Genomic DNA, 18,403 nt, shown 5'->3' with positions numbered 1-18,403 from the left:
CAACAATGCCAATATAATTCTACCAAAAATTGTCAGTTGGTTGCATAAATAATTATGATTACTAAATGTTACATGAAATGTAAATCTGAAATATTTGGTTGCATAGTCCTTTTTTCAAAGTATTTTCAATTACATTTTTCTAGGTGTGATAGCCCAATGTCAAAACACAGTTTTAACATGTACAAATCAATAACAAATATGCAGAAACAGTTTGTGATATATTGAAAACCTAAACATAAAATGGGCCACACTGCATACACAAACATCTGCCACAATAATCATATTACTTTTTAAAAACAAGCACATTATAAACTGCACAAGCACCAGAAACGCTGTTGGTTTGACAAGTAGCAATAAATCACTGATATCGATTAGGGGTGAAATCAGGTTGTACATGATGTTGAAACTAACAACTAAAAAACACATGGAAATGGGAGATATATTTTGCCTCACTGGTTAGAGGACAACCTGCAGAAGACAGTCAGCTACATTTTGGAGTGATGCATTTAAATTTAGGGGTCGCTAAACAAAGGAACACAACACTTATTTGTCACCACTCATCGATACCATGTTGAAATCAATTGTGCGAGAGGAGGGAGATGAGGTTGCACGCCCTGTTAAAACTAACAGCTCAAAAACCACACGGAATCTGGGAATAATGTGTACATCACTGGTTAGAAGACAATTTGTAGAAAACAGCTCGCTACATTTTGAAGTGTTGCATTTTGATTCAAGTGGGTCACCAACGTGGTAAGTGTAACACAACTCTTTTTTTGTAAGTCACTTTTTGTTAAATCACATACTCTTTCATTTCAGAGCCTGGATTTCCCCACTGAGGCTAATATCCATATAATGTTGAAATCAATAGAACAGGGGACAAACGTTTAGGTTCTACATTGTGACATCATTAAAATACTCCTACTACAATGTTAAAACATTCTACATTGTGACATTATTTCATAGATATCATGAAACAACTCCTTCATGTATGTATTTTCTGATATTTAATCAGAGATTTTTTATCAGATTATCTCTGGTCACAGGTATGAGGTTTCTCTCCTGTGTGTGTTCTCTGGTGTTTAGTCAGACCACCAGACTCAGTAAAACTCTTCCCACACTGATCACAGCTATACGGTTTCTCTCCTGTGTGTGTTCTCTGGTGTACTGTCAGCTGGCTAGATTGAACAAAACTCTTCCCACATTGACCACAGCTATAAGATTTCTCTCCTGTGTGCGTTCTCTGGTGTAAAGTCAGATGGTCAGATCTAGTAAAACTCTTCCCACATTGATCACAGCTATAAGGTTTCTCTCCTGTGTGCGTTCTCTGGTGTAAAATCAGATGGTCAGATCTAGTAAAACTCTTCCCACATTGATCACAACTATAAAGTTTCTCTCCTGTGTGCTTTCGCTGGTGTAAAGTCAGCTGGCCAGATGTAGTAAAACTCTTCCCACATTGATTACAGCTATAAGATTTCTCTCCTGTGTGTATTCTCTGGTGCACTGTCAGATGGCCAGATTTATGAAAACTTTTCCCACATTGACCACAGCTATAAGATTTCTCTCCTGTGTGTATTCTCTGGTGCACTGTCAGATAGCTAGATTGACTAAAACTCTTCCCACATTGACCACAGCTATAAGGTTTCTCTCCTGTGTGTATTCTCTGGTGTAGAGTAAGATTGGTAGATGCCGCAAAACCCTTCCCACATTGACCACAGATATAAGGTTTCTCTCCTGTGTGTATTCTCTGGTGTAGAGTAAGATTGCTAGATGCAGCAAAACCCTTCCCACATTGACCACAGATATAAGGTTTCTCTCCTGTGTGTATTCTCTGGTGTAAAGTCAGATGGTCAGATCGAGTAAAACTTTTCCCACATTGATCACAGCTATAAAGTTTCTCTCCTGTGTGCTTTCTCTGGTGTAAAGTCAGATGGTCAGATCTAGTAAAACCCTTCCCACACTGACCACAGCTATAAGGTTTCTCTCCTGTGTGTATTCTCTGGTGCACTGTCAGAGATGTAGATTGAACAAAACTCTTCCCACATTGAGTACAGCTATAAGGTCTCTCTCCTGTGTGGATTATCTGATGAATTTTAATGCCTGAGGAGGTGAATCCCTTCCCACAGTCAGAGCAGCAGTGAGATTTCTTCCCTGTGGATCTCTGCAGGTGTTTATTGAGGTGTTCTGATCTGGAAAGACTCTTTTCTGCCTCTTCAGCATCAAGAGGTTGTTGAGACTCCCCAGAGGATCCACAACTGTCCCGCCTCTCTCCTGTGTGAACAACAAAGACAGACAGATGGTTAAAGGCCCACAACAGCAGTAATCCACTGTAAAAGTGTTGCCAACAGCGCAGCCACGATGTTGTACAACAATTAACGTCTGTAATGAATGTTAAAATTATTTGACAATTGTCTTAAAATTAGCAAGAATAGTCATATTTTGTCTTGTTTTCACATTAGTAGTAAAATCGATGATGTTAGGCTAGAAATAAGTTAAAGTTATTGAAACTCGAAGCAGTGTGCCAGACAACTTTTTGTATCCAATGTAGGCCCCTTTTTGTGTTTGCTAAAATTGCGGCACGAGGGCGATGCACATGCAATTTGATTGCAGAAACTCCTCCCTGCTAATGAGGAAACCGCTAGTTATGGATGTACTATATCTGCCTGGAGCAAAAATGGTGAGCAAAGATTTTGGGTTTTCACAATGTATTCTGAATGTGAACGGGGGAAAACTCAGGGGAGAAACCTCCATTTCCAGGTTGCTTATGAGTGCATTTCACACTACTTTGGATTATAATTGTAAGGCTTGTTTGAATGTCCTGCTTAATATAATGTTTGTGTCATCATCGCAAATAAACCACTTTGTACTTAAAAAAACACTTCAACCAGTAAAATGCTCTTTGACTTTTCCATCAGCTTGACAATGAGGGTTTGTACAGTTTGCCAAATTGGCCCATAACTTCACCTAACAATAACATAGACCTACTGTAGGACCCATAACTTCACCAAACAATAACATAGACCTACTGTAGGACCCATAACTTCACCTAACAATAAAATAGACCTACTGTCGGACCCATAACTTCACCAAACAATAACATAGACATACTGTAGGACCCATAACTTCACCTAACAATAAAATAGACCTACTGTCGGACCCATAACTTCACCTAACAATAAAATAGACCTACTGTCGGTCCCATAACTTCACCTAACAATAACATAGACCTACTGTCGGACCCATAACTTCACCAAACAATAACATAGACCTACTGTAGGACCCATAACTTCACCTAACAATAACATAGACCTACTGTCGGACCCATAACTTCCCCTAACAACAAATATAGGAAAATAGCTCTGTGTGTTGTACAATAGCCTATCCATCAAGGAACAGTTCTCTACACATTATGAGCTAAGTATCTCTGTGTCCAAACAGACTAACGAGACCCTACTGTAAATCAACCAGACAATAACACATTATAAACATCAATTTGTTAGGGATGTTGGATCCAACGTGGAGCACGGCATAACTGTCTTTACCAGAGTAATGAATGAAGAAGCACTTTGGTTGTTGTTGCATGTTGTGATGTTTGTCATGTGACTGTCATTCAGAAAATGATTTCCTGGATCAGCTGATGATAGTTGAACATGTGACTGTAACTAAACAGCTACAGTATTAAGTATTATGTGTAATTATTGAAGAACCACATTAATGACAGTATCCATTTGGGTGTTGTCAATAAAGTTAAGGTGACTCTCGGTTAGAACCATTGGATTTAGCAAACTCTGAAATGATTTAGGATTTTTGTGCCCATGAAAACTATTTTCCCAGCGTAATATAAGGAGACACTAAATGTTACGTAGGTAGAGAGCATTTCAGAGATCTGAATACAAAAAACTGTCCTAACAGGACAATAACCAAAACCACAAGGCCAATTCTACACTGGAGGAACTTACCAAGATGACATTGAATGTTCCTGAGTGGCCTAGTTACAGTTTGGACTTAAATCGTCTTGAAAGTCTATGGTAAGACTTGAAAATGGCTTTCTAGCAATAATCAACAACCAACTTGACAGAACATGAATGATTTTAAATAGAATAATGAATATTCACATGAAGATCAGTCGCCTATTGGATGACATCACGACTTCCCATCAAGCCAACTCCTTGAAGGCCTTACTATGACATCACTCACTCCTTCTAGTTTGCAGTTGTCTAAAAAACACTATTTTGCTCAAAATATTTATTTGTTTCCCATTAGTGTGTTTATAATTTACTGTATTTATATATCCCTTTTCAACAGGAAAGGACATCATGAACAATTCCGACAGTACAAAAACATATTCAAGTGTAGAATGCCCTTTTAAAAATCACACATTAGTTCAACAACTGCAGAGTTTGTGTCCCTGTTTTATAAGATAGTACTCACTGTATTTACTGGTGTTAATCAGATCAATGTCCCTGTTTTATTAGATAGTATTCACTGTATTTACTGGTGTTAATCAGATCAATGTCCCTGTTTTATAAGATAGTACTCACTATATTTACTGGTGTTAATCAGATCAATGTCCCTGTTTTATAAGATAGTACTCACTATATTTACTGGTGTTAATCAGATCAATGTCCCTGTTTTATAAGATAGTACTCACTGTATTTACTGGTGTTAATCAGATCAATGTCCCTGTTTTATTAGATAGCACTCACTGTATTTACTGGTGTTAATCAGATCAATGACCCTGTTTTATAAGATAGTACTCACTGTATTTACTGGTGTTAATCAGATCAATGTCCCTGTTTTATAAGATAGTACTCACTATATTTACTGGTGTTAATCAGATCAATGTCCCTGTTTTATAAGATAGTACTCACTGTATTTACTGGTGTTAATCAGATCAATGTCCCTGTTTTATTATATAGTACTCACTGTATTTACTGGTGTTAATCAGATCAATGTCCCTGTTTTATAAGATAGTACTCACTGTATTTACTGGTGTTAATCAGTTCTCCAGTCTTCTCTTCTTCGTCCTCCTCTAATGTGACAGTAATCTCCCCCTCTTCATCCTTCATTCCAAAAACGTCTTCATCTTCTTTCACTTCATCCTCCATTCCAAAAACTGCATCTTCCTCCTCCTCTTTCACAGTAAAATCCTCCTCCTCTTTCACTCTGAACGCGTCTTCCTCTTCTTTCTCTGAAACGTCTTTCTCTTCTTCTTTCACTGTAACAGCCTCACCCTTTACTTGTTTTTGTATTGTAACAGCCTCCTCTTCCTCCTCCTCTTTCACGAGAGCTTCTTTCTCCATCCAGCAGACATCCTCTTCTTTAACAGGAGGAGAGTAGCTTAGTGAACTCATGGTCGGGGATAATAGCTAGTTAGCATTAGCGACTAGACTAGCGCTAACTTAACCAGCCAGCTAGCTGACTTACAACGTAAATATTATATTTAATGGGGTAGCTAGTTGTTTACACATAAGTATGTTTAAATCACAGTGGCAATTAAACCACGAAATTGTCCAAACAGCTTGAATGTTTCGACTTTGTCAGCTAGCGAGCTACCGAGGTGGCTGCAGTTGTTGAAGAAGCGTTCCGTCCACTAGATTATACGTCACACTAGAAACATCGCCTGAAAGACACATATCGCCATCAGCTGTCTGGAGGGAGGAAACGCAGTTGAGGAGGGAAAACTATTTTTATTCTTCATTGAATTATAACATTATAAAGCAGTTTAGGGAAACGTTTTTTTCTCTCCATTAAATGAGAATATTATATCAACACGTGCAAAGAGCAACAAGTGTTGTTTGATTAGTTCAGATTTTTTATGAGAATTTAAAACAAACTTAACCTCTACTCCACATCTGTATTTCTGATTCAGTCAAATAACTAGATATCAAAATAAGCACCTAGTTATTAATAGCCTTGATAAAGATGAGCAAAAATTACTGTATAAAATAAATAAACTTTACCCACTACCAGGATATTTTTAGCCCAAAACTTGGTTACCTCTCTGCTAGGAGGCTGAAACTTGGCCATAAGTGGATCTTCCAGCAAGACACATCAACATCCACAAAGAAATGGTTAATTGGGCATAAAATCAAAAATGTTCTATGGCCATCTCAGTCTTTGGACTTGAACTCCATTGTGTTCCCTGTGGCTCAGTTGGTAGAGCATGGTGTTTGCAATGCCAGGGTTGTGGGTTCGATTCCCATGGGGGGGGGCCAGTACAAAAAATAAAATAATGCATGAATTGAAATGTATGTATTCACTACTGTAAGTTGCTCTGGATAAGAGCGACTTACAGTAGTGAATACATACATTTCAATTCATGCATTTCTTTTTGTACTGGCCCCCCCACAACCTGGAGGTGTAACAATACATCATATAGATGTATATAATGAACAGACTAGGTCTATAATGCTCCTACATGGTGTAACAATACATCATGTAGATGTATATAATGAACAGACTAGGTCTATACTGCTCCTACATGGTGTAACAATACATCATATAGATGTATATAATGAACAGACTAGGTCTATACTGCTCCTACATGGTGTAACAATACATCATGTAGATGTATATAATGAACAGACTAGGTCTATACCGCTCCTACATGGTGTAACAATACATCATGTAGATGTATATAATGAACAGACTAGGTCTATACTGCTGCTACATGGTGTAACAATACATCATGTAGATGTATATAATGAACAGACTAGGTCTATACTGCTCCTACATGGTGAAACAATACATCATGTAGATGTATATAATGAACAGACTAGGTCTATACAGCTGCTACATGGTGTAACAATACATCATGTAGATGTATATAATGAACAGACTAGGTCTATACAGCTGCTACATGGTGTAACAATACATCATGTAGATGTATATAATGAACAGACTAGGTCTATACTGCTCCTACATGGTGTAACAATACATCATGTAGATGTATATAATGAACAGACTAGGTCTATACTGCTGCTACATGGTGTAACAATACATCATGCAGATGTATATAATGAACAGACTAGGTCTATACAGCTGCTACATGGTGTAACAATACATCATGTAGATGTATATAATGAACAGACTAGGTCTATACTGCTCCTACATGGTGTAACAATACATCATGTAGATGTATATAATGAACAGACTAGGTCTATACTGCTGCTACATGGTGTAACAATACATCATGCAGATGTATATAATGAACAGACTAGGTCTATACTGCTCCTACATGGTGTAACAATACATCATGTAGATGTATATAATGAACAGACTAGGTCTATACCGCTCCTACATGGTGTAACAATACATCATGTAGATGTATATAATGAACAGACTAGGTCTATACCGCTCCTACATGGTGTAACAATACATCATGTAGATGTATATAATGAACAGACTAGGTCTATACTGCTCCTACATGGTGTAACAATACATCATGTAGATGTATATAATGAACAGACTAGGTCTATACTGCTGCTACATGGTGTAACAATACATCATGTAGATGTATATAATGAACAGACTAGGTCTATACTGCTGCTACATGGTGTAACAATACATCATGTAGATGTATATAATGAACAGACTAGGTCTATACTGCTCCTACATGGTGTAACAATACATCATGTAGATGTATATAATGAACAGACTAGGTCTATACTGCTGCTACATGGTGTAACAATACAGTGCATTCGGAAAGTATTCAGACCTCTTCACTTTTTCCACATTTTGTTAAATTACAGCCTTATTCTAAAATGATTAACACTACCGTTCAAAAGGTTAGGGTCACTTAGAAATGTTCTTGTTTTTGAAAGAAAAACACTTTTTTTGTCCATTAAAATAACATCAAATTGATCTGAAATACAGTGTAGACATTGTTAATGTTGTAAATGACTATTGTAGCTGGAAACAGCTGATTGTTTATGGAATATATACATAGGCGTACAGAGGCCCATTATAAGCAACCATCACTCCTGTGTTCCAATGCCACGTTGTGTTAGCTAATCCAAGTTTATCATTTTAAAAGGCTAATTGATTATTAGAAAACCCTTTTGCAATTATGTTAGCACAGCTGAAAACTGTTGTGCTGATTTAACAAAGCTTTTGTAAACAGTGTTGTTGCATAACAATCAGGCAGTAGAACAACAATAATCATCACCCTCTTGACCAATCTTACCTCCCCTTAACATTGGGTTTGATTCAGACCCTGCCAGTGTACCAGATGGATATTGGGTTGATTCAGACCCTGTCAGTGTACCAGGTGGACATTGGGTTGATTCAGACCCTGCCAGTGTACCAGGTGGACATTGGGTTGATTCAGACCCTGCCAGTGTACCAGGTGGACATTGGGTTTGATTCAGACCCTGCCAGTGTACCAGATGGACATTGGGTTGATTCAGACCCTGTCAGTGTACCAGATGGACATTGGGTTGATTCAGACCCTGCCAGTGTACCAGGTGGACATTGGGTTGATTCAGACCCTGTCAGTGTACCAGGTGGACATTGGGTTGATTCAGACCCTGCCAGTGTACCAGGTGGACATTGGGTTTGATTCAGACCCTGCCAGTGTACCAGGTGGACATTGGGTTGATTCAGACCCTGCCAGTGTACCAGGTGGACATTGGGGTTGATTCAGACCCTGCCAGTGTACCAGGTGGACATTGGGTTTAATTCAAACCCTGCCAGTGTACCAGGTGGACATTGGGTTTGAGTCAGACCCTGGCAGTGTACCAGGTGGACATTGGGTTTGATTCAGACCCTGCCAGTGTACCAGGTGGACATTGGGTTTGATTCAGACCCTGTCAGTGTACCAGGTGGACATTGGGTTTGATTCAGACCCTGCCAGTGTACCAGGTGGACATTGGGTTGATTCAGACCCTGCCAGTGTACCAGGTGGACATTGGGGTTGATTCAGACCCTGCCAGTGTACCAGGTGGACATTGGGTTTAATTCAAACCCTGCCAGTGTACCAGGTGGACATTGGGTTTGATTTAGACCCTGTCAGTGTACCAGGTGGACATTGGGTTTGATTCAGACCCTGCCAGTGTACCAGGTGGACATTGGGTTTGATTCAGACCCCGTCAGTGTACCAGGTGGACATTGGGTTTGATTCAGACCCTGCCAGTGTACCAGGTGGACATTGGGTTTGATTCAGACCCTGTCAGTGTACCAGGTGGACATTGGGTTTGATTCAGACCCTGCCAGTGTACCAGGTGGACATTGGGTTTGATTCAGACCTTGCAAGTGTACCAGGTGGACATTGGGTTTGATTCAGACCCTGTCAGTGTACCAGGTGGACATTGGGTTTGATTCAGACCCTGCCAGTGTACCAGGTGGACATTGGGTTTGATTCAGACCCTGTCAGTGTACCAGGTGGACATTGGGTTTGATTCAGACCCTGCCAGCATGGCCAGAAATGTATTCCAAGGTCAGTAACTTATAACCACAGAACCACCCCAGACCTTTCATGCATGACTAAAAACACCTAAGTATTAGATTTACTGCCATGGTCTAGTATGTCACTGCATCAGACGCCATTCACAATGCTGGCTGAGGTACGAGTAAAACATGACATATTATTTCCTAACCATTCACAATGCTGGCTGAGGTACGAGTAAAACATGACATATTATTTCCTAACCGAGAATAATTACAAGGATCATATTTCACAATCATTCCCACTGCTGATATTCACAGAGAATAATTACAAGGATCATATTTCACAATCATTCCCACTGCTGATATTCACAGAGAATAATTACAAGGATCATATTTCACAATCATTCCCACTGCTGATATTCACAGAGAATAATTACAAGGATCATATTTCACAATCATTCCCACTGCTGATATTCACAGAGAATAATTACAAGGATCATATTTCACAATCATTCCCACTGCTGATATTCACAGAGAATAATTACAAGGATCATATTTCTCAGCTGCATTGACCTGCAGACATCAGACACCACCTTTCCGTTATGCACATGTGACTGAAATGTAACCAATCACACAAATCACTGAGACAGCTTTGATGGCCCAATAAAAAAAACAGCAAGTTTCTGCCAGCCAATGTGATAATTCCAGTACAGTACATGTGTAAAGAGTGTAGAGGGATAATTCCAGTGCAGTACATGTGTAAAGGGATAATTCCAGTGCAGTACATGTGTAAAGGGTGTTGAGGGATAATTCCAGTGCAGTACATGTGTAGAGGGATAATTCCAGTGCAGTACATGTGTAAAGGGATAATTCCAGTACAGTACATGTGTAGAGGGATAATTCCAGTACAGTACATGTGTAGAGGGATAATTCCAGTGCAGTACATGTGTAAAGGGATAATTCCAGTGCAGTACATGTGTAGAGGGATAATCGCAGTACAGTACATGTGTAGAGGGATAATTCCAGTACAGTACATGTGTAAAGGGTGTAGAGGGATAATTCCAGTACAGTACATGTGTAGAGGGATAATTCCAGTGCAGTAGATGTGTAAAGGGATAATTCCAGTACAGTACATGTGTAGAGGGATAATTCCAGTGCAGTACATGTGTAGAGGGATAATTCCAGTACAGTAGATGTGTAAAGGGATAATTCCAGTACAGTACATGTGTAGAGGGATAATTCCAGTGCAGTACATGTGTAGAGGGATAATTCCAGTGCAGTAGATGTGTAAAGGGATAATTCCAGTACAGTACATGTGTAGAGGGATAATTCCAGTACAGTACATGTGTAAAGGGATCATTTCAGTGCAGTAAATGTGTAGAGGGATAATTCCAGTGCAGTACATGTGTAGAGGGATAATTCCAGTACAGTACATGTGTAAAGGGTGTTGAGGGATAATTCCAGTGCAGTACATGTGTAGAGGGATAATTCCAGTACAGTACATGTGTAGAGGGATAATTCCAGTGCAGTACATGTGTAGAGGGATAATTCCAGTACAGTACATGTGTAGAGGGATAATTCCAGTACAGTACATGTGTAGAGGGATAATTTCAGTGCAGTAAATGTGTAGAGGGATACTGGAAATCAACCAATCCTCCATTGCTAATGCAATACAAAGGTCAAATGCTTTATTATCTAAAATTGTAAAGTTCTGGGCGACAGAGAGAAATAAGGTGTGATGTAGTGAATGGAGATGGAGGTGTGTTCTAGTGGGTCTGGGCAGGTGTGATGTAGTTAATGGAGATGGAGGTGTGTTCTAGTGGGTCTGGACAGGTGTGATGTAGTTAATGGAGATGGAGGTGTGTTCTTGTGGACAGGTGTGATGTAGTTAATGGAGATGGGGGTGTGTTCTAGTGGACAGGTGTGATGTAGTTAATGGAGATGGAGCTGTGTTCTAGTGGGTCTGGACAGGTGTGATGTAGTGAATGGAGATGGAGGTGTGTTCTAGTGGGTCTGGGCAGGTGTGATGTAGTTAATGGAGATGGAGGTGTGTTCTAGTGGGTCTGGACAGGTGTGATGTAGTTGATGGAGGTGTGTTCTAGTGGGTCTGGACAGGTGTGATGTAGTTAATGGAGATGGAGGTGTGTTCTAGTGGGTCTGGACAGGTGTGATGTAGTTAATGGAGATGCAGGTGTGTTCTAGTGGGTCTGGACAGGTGTGATGTAGTTAATGGAGATGGAGGTGTGTTCTAGTGGGTCTGGACAGGTGTGATGTAGTTAATGGAGATGGAGGTGTGTTTCAGTGGACAGGTGTGATGTAGTTAATGGAGATGGAGGTGTGTTCTAGTGGGTCTGGACAGGTGTGATGTAGTTAATGGAGATGGAGGTGTGTTCTAGAGGGTCTGGACAGGTGTGATGTAGTTAATGGAGATGGAGGTGTGTTCTAGTGGGTCTGGGCAGGTGTGATGTAGTTAATGGAGATGGAGGTGTGTTCTAGTGGGTCTGGACAGGTGTGATGTAGTTAATGGAGATGGAGGTGATTTCTAGTGGGTCTGGACAGGTGTGATGTAGTTAATGGAGATGGAGGTGTGTTCTAGTGGGTCTGGACAGGTGTGATGTAGTTAATGGAGATGGAGGTGTGTTCTAGCAGGATAGGCAAGATGCAGTAGATGGTATAGAGTACAGTATATACATATGAGATGAGTAATGTAGGGTATGAAAACATATAAAGAGGCATTGTTTGAAGTGTCTAGTGCTACATTACATCAAGATGGCAAGATGCAGTAGATGGTATAGAGTACAGTATATACATATGAGATGAGTAATGTAGGGTATGAAAACATATAAAGAGGCATTGTTTGAAGTGTCTAGTGCTACATTACATCAAGATGGCAAGATGCAGTAGATGGTATAGAGTACAGTATATACATATGAGATGAGTAATGTAGGGTAAGTAAACATTATATAATATAAAGTGGCTAGTGATAATTAGATTACATCAATTTTTCCATTATTAAAGTGGCTGGAGTTGAGTCAGTATGTTGGCAGCAGCCACTCAATGTTAGTGATGGCTGTTTAACAGTCTGATGTCCTTGAGATAGAAGCTGTTTTTCAGTCTCTCGGTCCCAGCTTTGATGCACCTGTACTGACATCGCCTTCTGGATGATAGCGGGGTGAAAAGGCAGTGGCTCGGGTGTTTGTTGTCCTTGATGATCTTTTCGGCCTTCCTGTGACATCGGGTGGTGTAGGTGTCCTGGAGGGCAGGTAGTTTGCACCCGGTGATGCGTTGTGCAGACCTCACTACCCTCTGGAGAGCCTTCCGGTTATGGGCGGAGCAGCTGCCGTACCAGGCGGTGATACAGCCCGACAGGATGCTCTCGATTGTGCATCTGTAAAAGTTTGTGAGTGTTTTTGGTAACAAGCCAAATTTCTTCAGCCTCCTAAGGTTGAAGAGGCGCTGCTGCACCTTCTTCACCATGCTGTCTGTGTGGGTGGACCATTTCAGTTTGAGCTGATCTGGGGATCTGGGGAAGGGTACCAAAAAATGTCTTCGGCATTGAAGGTCCCCAAGAACACAGAGGCCTCCATCATTCTTAAATGGAAGAAGTTTGGAACCACCAAGACTCTTCCTAGAGCTGGACACCCAGCCAAACTGAGAAATTGGTGGGAGAAGGGCCTTGGTCAGGGAGGTGAACAAGAACCCGATGTTCACTCTGACAGAGCTCCAGAGTTCCTCTGTGGAGATGGGAGAACCTTCCAGAAGGACATTTTCGAATCCAAGAGTAAAGCGAGACAAATATATTGATACAAGTATTTGTATTTATTATGGATTCCCATTAGTTCCTGCCAAGGCAACAGCTACTCTTCCTGGGGTTTATTATGGATCCCCATTAGTTCCTGCTGAGTAAGGTAGCGTGCCAGCCGACTTGAACCGCCCCTTTCAAGCAAAAGGTATAAATTATGGGTTATGAATTAACAGGTATAAATGATGGGTTATGAATTAACAGGTATAAATGATGGGTTATGAATTAACAGGTATAAATTATGGGTTATGAATTAACACATCCCCTGCGAGCCCAGGCATTTCAATACATTCAAGACTTCTTACGGTCCATGTGCAATGTATATGGTTCTCTCTCTCTCTCCATCTCTTCTTTAACAAGCAGCCATGTTGTTGTCATTCCGCTAGGGACCTGTTTTCAGCATTTTAAGTCTCCAGTCAATAACCGGTGCACTGGAATTATCCCTCTACACATGTACTGTACTGGAATTATCCCTCTACACATGTACTGCACTGGAATTATCCCTCAACACCCTTTACACATGTACTGCACTGGAATTATCCCTTTACACATGTACTGCACTGGAATTATCCCTCTACACATGTACTGCACTGGAATTATCCCTCAACACCCTTTACACATGTACTGCACTGGAATTATCCCTTTACACATGTACTGCACTGGAATTATCCCTTTACACATGTACTGCACTGGAATTATCCCTCTACACATGTACTGCACTGGAATTATCCCTCAACACCCTTTACACATGTACTGCACTGGAATTATCCCTTTACACATGTATTGCACTGGAATTATCCCTTTACACATCTACTGCACTGGAATTATCCCTTTACACATGTACTGCACTGGAATTATCCCTTTACACATGTTCTGCACTAGAATTATCCCTTTACACATGTACTGCACTGGAATTATCCCTCTACACATGTACTGCACTGGAATTATCCCTCTACACATGTACTGCACTGGAATTATCCCTCTACACATGTACTGTACTGGAATTATCACATTGGCTGGCAGAAACTTACTGTTTTTTTATTGGGCCATCAAAGCTGTCTCAGTGAGAGACTAGTTGATTAAGGACTAACAGTAACAGCTTGAAGGACACAACTCATGTTATTCTGGTTAAACAGTGAGAGACTAGTTGATTAAGGAGTGGGGATTCTTTTACAATTATGAAAAAAATATTTCATGTTTTATTCGTACAGCAGCCAACATTTTGAATGGTTCGGTAATAATATGTAATGTTTCACTCGTACCTCAGCCAGCATTGGGAATGGTTAGGAAATAATATGTCATGTTTTACTCGTACCTCAGCCAGCATTGTGAATGGTTAGGAAATAATATGTCATGTTTCACTCGTACCTCAGCCAGCATTGTGAATGGTTCGGTAATAATATGTCATGTTTCACTCGTACCTCAGCCAGCATTGTGAATGGTTAGGAAATAATATGTAATGTTTTACTCGTACCTCAGCCAGCATTGTGAATGGTTAGGAAATAATATGTCATGTTTCACTCGTACCTCAGCCAGCATTGTGAATGGTTCGGTAATAATATGTCATGTTTCACTCGTACCTCAGCCAGCATTGTGAATGGTTAGGGAATAATATGTCATGTTTTACTCGTACCTCAGCCAGCATTGTGAATGGTTAGGAAATAATATGTCATGTTTTACTCGTACCTCAGCCAGCATTGTGAATGGTTAGGAAATAATATGTCATGTTTTACTCGTACCTCAGCCAGCATTGTGAATGGTTAGGAAATAATATGTCATGTTTTACTCGTACCTCAGCCAGCATTGTGAATGGTTAGGAAATAATATGTCATGTTTTACTCGTACCTCAGCCAGCATTGTGAATTGTTAGGAAATAATATGTCATGTTTTACTCGTACCTCAGCCAGCATTGTGAACGGTTAGGAAATAATATGTCATGTTTTACTCGTACCTCAGCCAGCATTGTGAATGGTTAGGAAATAATATGTCATGTTTTACTTATACCTCAGCCAGCATTGGGAATGGTTAGGAAATAATATGTCATGTTTTACTTGTACCTCAGCCAGCATTGTGAATGGTTAGGAAATAATATGTTCCTGTGGCTCAGTTGGTAGAGCATGGTGTGTGCAATGCCAGGGTTGTGGGTTTGATTCCCACGGGGGGCCAGTACAAAAAAAATGCATGAAATGCATGTATTCACTACTGTAAGTCGCTCTGGATAAGAGCGTCTGCTAAATTACTAAAATGTAAAATGTCTTACTCGTACCTCAGCCAGCATTGTGAATGGTTAGGAAATAATTTGTCATGTTTTACTCGTACCCCAGCCAGCATTGTGAATGGTTAGGAAATAATATGTCATGTTTTACTCGTACCTCAGCCAGCATTGTGAATGGTTAGGAAATAATATGTAATGTTTTACTCGTACCTCAGCCAGCATTGTGAATGGTTAGGAAATAATATGTCATGTATTACTCGTACCTCAGCCAGCATTGTGAATGGTTAGGAAATAATATGTCATGTTTTACTAGTACCTCAGCCAGCATTGTGAATGGTTAGGAAATAATATGTCATGTTTTACTCGTACCTCAGCCAGCATTGTGAATGGTTAGGAAATAATATGTCATGTTTTACTCGTACCTCAGCCAGCATTGTGAATGGTGTCTGAGGCGGTGACATACTAGACCATGAGTTCCTCTGTGTAGATAGGAGAACCTTCCAGAAGGGCAAACCAATCAGGCCTTTATGGTAGAGTGGCCAGACGGAAGCCACTCCTTAGTAAAAGGCACATGACAGCCCGCTTGGAGTTTGCCAAAAGGCACCTAAAGGACTCTGACCATGAGAAACAAAATTCCCTGGTCTGATGGAACCAAGGTTAAACTCTTTGGCCTGAATGCCAAGCGTAACGTCTAGAGGAAACCAGGCACCTTCCCTACGGTGAAGCATGGTGGTGGCAGCATCATGCTGTGGGGATGTTTTTCAGAGGCTGGGACTGGGAGACTTGTCAAGATCGAGGGAAAGATGAACGGAGCAAAGTACAGAGAGATCATTGATGAAAACCTGCTCCAGAGTGCTCAGGACCTCAGACTGGGGCGAAGGTTCCCCTTCAACAGGACAATGATCCTAAACGCAGAGCCAAGACAACGCAGGAGTGGCTTCGGGACAAGTCTCAATGTCCTTGAGTGGCCTAGCCACAGCCTGGACTGAAACCTGATCGAACATCTCTGGAGAGACCTTAAAATAGCTGTGCAGCAAAGCTCCCCATCCAACCTGACAGAGCTTGAGAGGATCTGCAGAGAAGAATGGGAGAAACTCCCCAAATACAGGTGTGCCAAGCTTGTTGTGTCATACCCAAGAAGACTGGAGGGTGTAATTTCTGCCAAATGTGCTTAAACAAAGTAATGAGTAAAGGGTCTGAATGCTTATGTAAATGTCATATTTCCATTTTTTTATTTTTATACATTTGCAAAAAATTCTAAAAGCCAGTTTTTGCTTTTTCATTATGGGGTATTGTGTGTAGATTGAAGAGGAAAAAAACTATTTTAATCAATTTTAGAATAACGTAACAAAATGTGTAAAAAGTCAAGGGGTCTGAATACTTTCCGAAGGCATTGTATGGTATGAGCATTTCTTGAGTCTAAACTTGAAACCTCTTGAATTTAGTCGTTTTGTTTCATTTAGATAATTAGTATTCATCAAGCTAAATTAATATGAAAATGTGATTACGTTGTTGACATGAAACATTCACTACATCCTGACTGTTCCCATATTAAAACATTCACTACATCCTGACTGTTCCCATATTAAAACATTCACTACATATTGGCTGTTCCCATATTAAAACATTCACTACATCATGACTGTTCCCATATTAAAACATTCACTACATCATGACTGTTCCCATATTAAAACATTCACTACATCATGACTGTTCCCATATTAAAACATTCACTACATCCTGACTGTTCCCATATTAAAACATTCACTACATCATGACTGTTCCCATATTAAAACATTCACTACATCATGGCTGTTCCCATATTAAAACATTCACTACATCATGACTTTTCCCATCAGTATTATTAAAACATTCACTACATCATGACTGTTCACATATTAAAACATTCACTACATCATGGCTGTTCCCATATTAAAACATTCACTACATTCATGACTGTTCCCATCAGTATTATTAAAACATTCACTACATCATGACTGTTCCCATATTAAAACACTCACTACATCATGGCTGTTCCCATCAGTATTATTAAAACATTCACTACATCATGGCTGTTCCCATCAGTATTATTAAAACATTCACTACATCATGACTGTTCCCATCAGTATTATTAAAACATTCACTACATCCTGACTGTTCACATATTAAAACATTCACTACATCATGGCTGTTCCCATATTAAAACATTCACTACATCATGACTGTTCCCATCAGTATTATTAAAACATTCACAACATCATGACTGTTCCCATATTAAAACATTCACTACATCATGGCTGTTCCCATATTAAAACATTCACTACATCATGACTGTTCCCATCAGTATTATTAAAACATTCACTACATCATGGCTGTTCCCATCAGTATTATTAAAACATTCACAACATCATGACTGTTCCCATCAGTATTATTAAAACATTCACTACATCATGACTGTTCCCATATTAAAACATTCACTACATCATGACTGTTCCCATCAGTATTATTAAAACATTCACTACATCATGGCTGTTCCCATCAGTATTATTAAAACATTCACAACATCATGACTGTTCCCATCAGTATTATTAAAACATTCACTACATCATGACTGTTCCCATCAGTATTATTAAAACATTCACTACATCATGGCTGTTCCCATATTAAAACATTCACTACATCATGACTGTTCCCATCAGTATAATTAAAACATTCACTACATCATGGCTGTTCCCATATTAAAACATTCACTACATCATGACTGTTCCCATCAGTATTATTAAAACATTCACAACATCATGACTGTTCCCATCAGTATAATTAAAACATTCACTACATCAAGACTGTTCCCATATTAAAACATTCACTACATCATGACTGATCCCATATTAAAACACTCACTACATCATGACTGTTCCCTTATTAAAACATTCACTACATCATGACTGTTCCCATCAGTATTATTAAAACATTCACTACATCATGACTGTTCCCATCAG

General features: G+C 39.7%; 1 pseudogene; it reads right to left on the bottom strand.

Moving 5' to 3' along the window:
• Positions 1-1,051: 1,051 nt before the first annotated feature.
• Positions 1,052-18,403, bottom strand: part of LOC115151397 (zinc finger protein 420-like) — a 49,032-nt pseudogene continuing 31,680 nt past the window's right edge.

The sequence above is a fragment of the Salmo trutta genome, chromosome 17, assembly GCF_901001165.1.
Source record: "Salmo trutta chromosome 17, fSalTru1.1, whole genome shotgun sequence".
NCBI classification, from domain to species: domain Eukaryota; kingdom Metazoa; phylum Chordata; class Actinopteri; order Salmoniformes; family Salmonidae; genus Salmo; species Salmo trutta.
The sequence above is the reverse complement of the archived record's forward strand: the minus strand, read 5'-3'. Positions and strand labels throughout refer to the sequence as shown.